This window comes from Xenopus tropicalis, chromosome 8 (assembly GCF_000004195.4).
Source record: "Xenopus tropicalis strain Nigerian chromosome 8, UCB_Xtro_10.0, whole genome shotgun sequence".
Classification (NCBI taxonomy): domain Eukaryota; kingdom Metazoa; phylum Chordata; class Amphibia; order Anura; family Pipidae; genus Xenopus; species Xenopus tropicalis.
Window position 1 is genome coordinate 18,855,906 of NC_030684.2, and position 7,075 is coordinate 18,862,980.

General features: G+C 49.9%; 1 long non-coding RNA gene across 1 annotated transcript; it reads left to right on the forward strand.

Moving 5' to 3' along the window:
- Positions 1-335: 335 nt before the first annotated feature.
- On the forward strand, positions 336-6,533 carry LOC101731694. Its single transcript, XR_004219635.1, has 3 exons — positions 336-394; positions 2,605-3,044; positions 5,850-6,533. It is a non-coding gene; the product is annotated as an uncharacterized LOC101731694 (long non-coding RNA).
- Positions 6,534-7,075: the final 542 nt, after the last annotated feature.

Genomic DNA, 7,075 nt, shown 5'->3' on the forward strand with positions numbered 1-7,075 from the left:
GATCCCTCTCAGCCCTTTTCTCCAGGACCGTAAGGCCAGCAGAAGGCAAGGATAGGTTGGGCCCATAGTATAATCCTTAGCCAAAAGGCCCAGTCATTACTCAGCCCAATAATAACTATAAATGACTCCTACCCAGGAGAGTAGATTGGCTATCATATCATTACAATTGAGGAGACTGGCAAATATGTAAGCACGTAAGCAAAGTGGAATTCTGGGTATTAATTTTAATGAGATCCCAGAATACACTTTGCTATTTGCATACAAGGAAGAGACAGTCTCCTCAACTGTAACAACTTGTTAGTAAATCCACTCTATAGTCATGACGCGTTTGTAAATTTTTGACGCAGTGCCAAGTACAGAAGTGCGTTTGTGTTGTCGGGCCGGAGGGATGTAGGTGAGTTATCGATGTGGGTATTTGCTAAAAATAGTTGTTGGCTTTGTGTGAGATATGTGGCGTTGGGTGTGGCTGGGGCGGGGTGGTGTCGCGTCGCGCTGCGGATTGCAATTTAAGAGAAGGTCTGGTTGGGCTGCCGTGGCAGGGATTGGGTTGGGTGGGGTCGGGCTATTGTGGAGAGTCTAGTGGGCCAGGCTGCCATGGGGGCATCGGGTGGGTTCTTGTGGGGCCAGGCTGCCATGGGGAGTCGGGCTGGGCAGTGGTAGGGTCTGGCTGTGCTGCCATGGAGGGGGGGCTGGTCAGGTCATGGGGAGTCGAGTCAGGCTGCTGGGGGGGGGGTGGGCTGCCATGGGGGTGGGTTCTGGTCCGGTCGGGTGCCGTGTGTGGGGGGTCGGGTTGGGCTGCCATGGTGGGGGTTGAGTCGGGCCGAGGTGCCCTGGAGGGGTCAGGTCGTGGGGAGTCTGGTCAGGCTGCTGTGGGGGGGTCTGGTCGGGTTGGTTGGGCTTCCATGGGGGGTGAGTTTCTGTAAGATATATTGAGTTGGGGGGGGGGTCGTGTCGCGCTGCCGCGGCTCGCAATTGTAGAGACGGGTCTATAGTGGGGGACAATCTGGTCCGGTGGGCTTGCCGTGGCAAGGATTAGGTTGGGTGGGGTGCGTTGGCGCTGCTGTGGGGGGTCGGACTACTGTGGAGAGTCGGGCCAGGCTGCCATGGGGGGGGGATCGGGTGGGGCTGTGGGGGTTTCTTGTGGGGCCAGGCTGCCATGGGGAGTCAGGTCGGGCTGGGCAGGCTGTGTTGCGGGGAGGGGCTGGTCAGGTCGTGGGGAGTCGGGTCAGGCTGCTGTGCGGGGGTCTGGTGGGTCTTCTGTGGGGGGGTAGGGTTGGGCTGCCATGAGGGCGGGGGAGTCGGGCCGGGCGCCGTGGGTGGGGGGCTGGTCAGGTCGTGGGGAGTCGGGTCAGGCTGGCGTGGGGGAAGTCGGGCTGCTGTGGGAAGTTGGGTTGCCACGGGGGGGGGGGGTCGGGTGTGTGGGGCTGCCGTGGGAAGTCGGGCTGCTGCGGTGGGGGGGTGGTGTCTGGTCGGGCTAGGCTGCCGCGGAGGTGGGTTTCTGGTTGGGGCGGGCTGCCGTGGGGGGTTCGGGTTTTGCTGCCGTGGTGAGGTAGGGGTCTGGTCGGGCTGCTGTGGGGGTGGGGGATGTCGGGTCGGGCTGCCATTGGGGTGGGGGGTCGGGTTGGGCTGCCGTGGGAAGTCGGGCTGCCGCTGTGGAGGGGGTTTGTCTGGTCGGGCCTGGCTGCCGCCGGAGGGGGCTCGGGGCGGGCTGCAGTGGGTTGGGTCGGGCTGCCGTGGGGGGTTCAGGTTGGGTTGCCGTGGGGGGGTCTTGTCAGGCTGCTGTGGGGGGGGTGTCGGGTCGGGGTTCCGGCGGGGTTGGGTCGGGCTGCTGCTAACATCCTCCTATGGTAGTTAGTTCACAGGATTCGGACCTTCATTTTATCTCCCATTGTAACATTTTCTAGCAGTTCCCTAAGGCAGTTTGTGAACTAATATTGGCCAATCATTTTCCTTGGAAGGAAACTGCCCTTTGGTGAATATAAAATACCTATTCTGGGCTTCTGCCGAGGTCTCAGTTTGTGGGATTTACTAGTTTGTGCTGGTGCCCACTGCGCATGGTTGGTGCATGGTTGGTGCATGGTTGGTGCATGGTTGGTGCATGGTTGGTGCGTGGTTGGTTCGTGGTTGGTACATGGGTACCTAACCCACAGAAGGGCTGCTATAAATGCCATCGCTGTGTTTTGTGCAGCTTATTACTTGTTGTGACAGTTTTGACTTCCCCCATTTGGGCAAGAGGATCAAGATCAACTTAATCTTCAAGCTTTGATGTATGTAGGAAAGGCTATTACCGCACTATATGAATGAATGGGCATAGGACGGCCATTAAAAAGGCTGTTGCTTATAAAGACTGTGACTAAGGTTAATGTCCCTTAGGATAACAAAAACATAAGTAAAGCTTGGGATAACTGGTGGCACAACACTTTGCACAATTTGGGAATCTGACTGGGCACAGACCATACTCTACCTCCCAGGAGGGGGGGGGGCGACAGACATAAGATGCTGCTACAATGTGAATCAGTGGATTAATCATTTACAGACTGTGGCTCTGAGGGGACTAAACTAAACACTTCTAAGTTGTTTTCTTTCATTTCCTCCCTACTATAGGGTTAGGCATCGTTATTGGACACATTACCAGCAGCATCAGTACCAGCCGCCCCGTTGGGCTCAGTCAGCACCGCACCACCAGCTGCCGTAGAACTGTCTCTCACTGCCCTGCAACACCACCAGCTGCCGTAGAACTGTCTCTCACTGCCCTGCAACACCACCAGCTGCCGTAGAACTGTCTCTCACTGCCCTGCAACACCACCAGCTGCCGTAGAACTGTCTCTCACTGCCCTGCAACACCACCAGCTGCCGTAGAACTGTCTCTCACTGCCCTGCAACACCACCAGCTGCCGTAGAACTGTCTCTCACTGCCCTGCAACACCACCAGCTGCCGTAGAACTGTCTCTCACTGCCCTGCAACACCACCAGCACTTTTGGAGATTCGGCATCGGCTCCTCTATCTAGTCGGCACCTCCCGCTCCCTCCAGATTCTTCAAGTAGTAAGTCAGGGAGAGGGTCACACAGTCAGTGGCTCCTCACCCCCCGGTTATACTCCTTACCTGCTCCTGCTGTATTTAATTAGAATGTACTAGATTTTAAATATTTCATTAGATGATTGGATCTCAATATATTCATCTGTGTCTGCACCACAGACAGGCAAGATGCCAGATGTTAATCACATATAGAACATTTGGGTTAAGAATGGTCGCAAAATGTCAGCATTGAGATTTGTTTGCTCGAAAACATTAGACCCATTATGTGTTGTGAACTTGTGACGTACTGTATTTAATTATAATGTACCAGATTGATAAATATATTGAGATCCAATCATCTAATGAAACAGTTACAAAGGGTGCAAACTGAACCCTAGAGATCTTGAGATGTTGCTGCTCTTGTTGCTCATAGAAAATGTATCGGCAAAGACAAGTAAACTGGAAGCTCCAAATATTATGTATAATGTAATATGTATCTAGTTATAGAACAGTCTGTGTCATATCTATCTATCCATACATCTATCTTTCTATCATCTATCTATCTATCTATCATCTATCCCTATCTATCGTCTTTTATCTATCTATCTATCTTTGGATCATCTATCTATGCCGCAATGTATTTTACAGTTTGAATTTGTTTTAAAGTGTTGCCATGGGAATCTAAATGAATTTATATGCTGAGCTAAAGAGATACAAGGGGACATTTGTTGCAAGCACAGAATTGTAAAAATACACTGACTGATTACTGTGCAATCATGAGCCACAGTTGAGTAGTGAGTCAGTAATTGGTCTATGTTTATGTTTTTTTAATTGATATGATATCGTAATTGCCTGGGAATCATTATTTCTGGTCTTTTACTTCCCTCCCACCTGTTTTATTGTGCTGCAAATTAGTCCGTTTTTATTTCATTAAATTGTGTGCCTTGTTTTATGCCTTATGCCTTTATCTTGGCCCTTGGCTTGCCTTATAATATTCTTTGTTGGAGTCTTGGGTGAACATTGTGATTTGGAACTGGGGCCAAATCCAGTATAACTATCTTTTTTTGTTTTCATGAATCCATTACTGTTACCATTACGGTTAATGGAGCGCTAATTGGTATTTCTGCAGTGGGTCTGGGTTTTTTTAATGATGTTTATGGTCAGGTTTATTTTGTAGATGCTGGATTAATGGATGAAAACTTTTGTTTGGGGAAAAAACACTTTTTTTTTAATGTTAATGGCTCTTTAAATCTGGGGATAGGGTTGCCACCTGTCTAGTTTTGAACCAGGCAACCCGGTTTTTAGATTGCTGCCTGGTTTTCAGATGTCTAAAAACCTTTACCTGCAGGATTAGGATTACCTGCAGATTGACAAGAAATACAGCCAATCACAGTACGCTAGGGCTTATCCCGCCCCTACATGTTATTGACACACCCCCTTACATCACCGTGCCTGCCCCCTGTTTCACCACATCTGCCCCTTTGCGTCACAGCGCCGTCCCCTGATGTCACTCCCCCAGTCCTGTCTGGGTCTATCTAAAGAGAAAGGTGGCAACCCTATCTGGGGGGCCGTGACAAAGTTCCCCAATTGGGCCCTTCAGTTGATAAGACCGACCCTGTTAACCAGCATAGATCCACTGTTGGGGACTTAGCCCCGAGTGTGAGCCCTGTGGCTGGGCAGTACCCCTGTTACTGATGGGGACACTGTTCTGCTCACTCTGTAGTTTGTGGCTGAATGGGGAGGCTGTGCCCTTACAGACTGGTTGCTGTACATTTTGCCAGCAGAGGCAACCAGTGTCCGACTGGGCCACCGGGGTACTGGGAAAAAACCCGGTGGGCCCCGTCGGCCTATACCCAATCTCTGCAGGTCCTCCGCTGATCCACTGGTCTCCCTCCCCCAACGCGCTTCAGGTAAGTTTGATATAGGGTGCTCGAGGAGGAGGTTGGACAGGTGCTGGGGGCCTCTGCGGGAGGGGGGGGTGAAGGCGGCGGGGACCATTGGGGGGTGCAGGGGCCCCCGAGGCAGAAGCCCGGTGGGCCCTGCACTCCCCAGTCAAACCCTGGGGGCAACTCCTCCCATACTCTGACTCTCAGCCACTCAAATGGGCCATAAATGATGCCATGTAATGTGACGTCCGTGCCCCTCACTGGGTAAAGTGGCTTCTATGTGATTCACTGGATCTGACTGCATGTGTTTAACATGACACAGACATAGAGGTTTGTTGCTACGATAACAGGGACCTCAGCACAAGCTCTGCCTTGGGTCAGTATCCCCACAGTATTTAATGCTCGCTGATCAGTTTTTATTTACACGCTTCACTGTTTCAGGATTCAGATACTATGCTACAGTTCTGGTTAAATACTGCTCTTGGTTATTTAATGCACTTTATTTGGTTTATTTTTCAGTATCTGATAATGTGATAATGTCACAGTGGCATTTTTTGGGCACCATTTCTCTCTGTATAAACTGGAGTCCGTGCCTGGCACACCAGCCAGACAGTTGTAAATTCTCTCAAAATAGCATTCTCTACATCAGAGTTTGAAAGTCTCGCGTTTTTATGCGTATTTCGGCTACATGTGCCTGCACCAGAGCGTATTCCATTCATTCGGGTGCAGGCACATGTAGGAGGCGTAGGGCGGTATTTTCAGCAATCGCTTTTTCGCTTGCCGAAAATATCCGCCCTAATCCTCGTCTGGCATCAGCCTTAAAGGCTGACCGACAAATCACATTCTGGGAACTAACCCCACCTATATTAACACCTACTAATAAAGTACATTTCTTACTGTTTACCGCAACTATAATTTTTTGTCAAAAACCAAATTCCTCCTACAGCTCAACACACTGCCCTATTAGTGCAGCGGAGGAACACCACCAGCTGCCGTAGAACTGTCTGCCTCACTGCCCTGCAACACCACCAGCTGCCGTAGAACTGTCTGCCTCACTGCCCTGCAACACCACCAGCTGCCGTAGAACTGCCTGCCTCACTGCCCTGCAACACCACCAGCTGCCGTAGAACTGTCTGCCTCACTGCCCTGCAACACCACCAGCTGCTGTAGAACTGTCTCTCACTGCCCTGCAACACCACCAGCTGCCGTAGAACTGTCTCTCACTGCCCTGCAACACCACCAGCTGCCGTAGAACTGCCTGCCTCACTGCCCTGCAACACCACCAGAGCTTTTGGAAATTCGGCTCCTCTATCTAGTCGGCACCTCCCGCTCCCTCCAGATTCTTCAAGTAGTAAGTCAGGGAGAGGGTCACACAGTCAGTGGCTCCTCACCCCCCGGTTTTACTCCTTACCTGCTCCTGCTTTATTATCCATGAATTGTAAAAATACACCAACTGATTACTGTGCAATCATGAGCCACAGTTGAGTAGAAAGTCAGTAATTGGTCTGTTTGTTTTTATAATTGATTGTTATGATGTTGTAATTGCCTGGGAATCATGATTTCTGGTCTTGTACTTCCCTCCCACCTGTTTTATTGTGCTGCAAATTAGTTTTTATTTTATTAAATTGTGGATGCCTTGTTTTATGCCTTATGCCTTTATCTTGGCCCTTGGCTTGCCTTATAATATTCTTTGTTGGAGTCTTGGGTGAACATGGTGATTTTGAAATAGGGGCCAAATCCAGTATAACTATCTCTTATTTTTTTGTTTTCATGAATCCATTATTCTTACTGGGGTTAACAGCTCATTTGCTATTTCGGCAGTGATTTTACTGGCAAGTCTTGGGTTAATGAAGTGCTAGTTGGTATTTCTGCAGTGGGTCTGGGTTTTTTAATGATGTTTATGTTAAGGTTTATTTTGCAGGTGCTGGATTAACGGATGAAAACTTGTATTGGAAAAAACACTTTTTTAATGTTACTGGCTCTTTAAATCTGGGGATAGGGTTGCCACCTGTCTAGTTTTGAACCAGACGGCGCAGTTTTTACATGGCTGCCCGGTTTTTAGACGTCTGAAAACCGGGCACGATTGTCAGCAGATTGACGAGAAATACAGCCAATCACAGGTTATTTATAATAGGGATGTAAACATCTGAATTCTAAACTCTTCTGTTATAT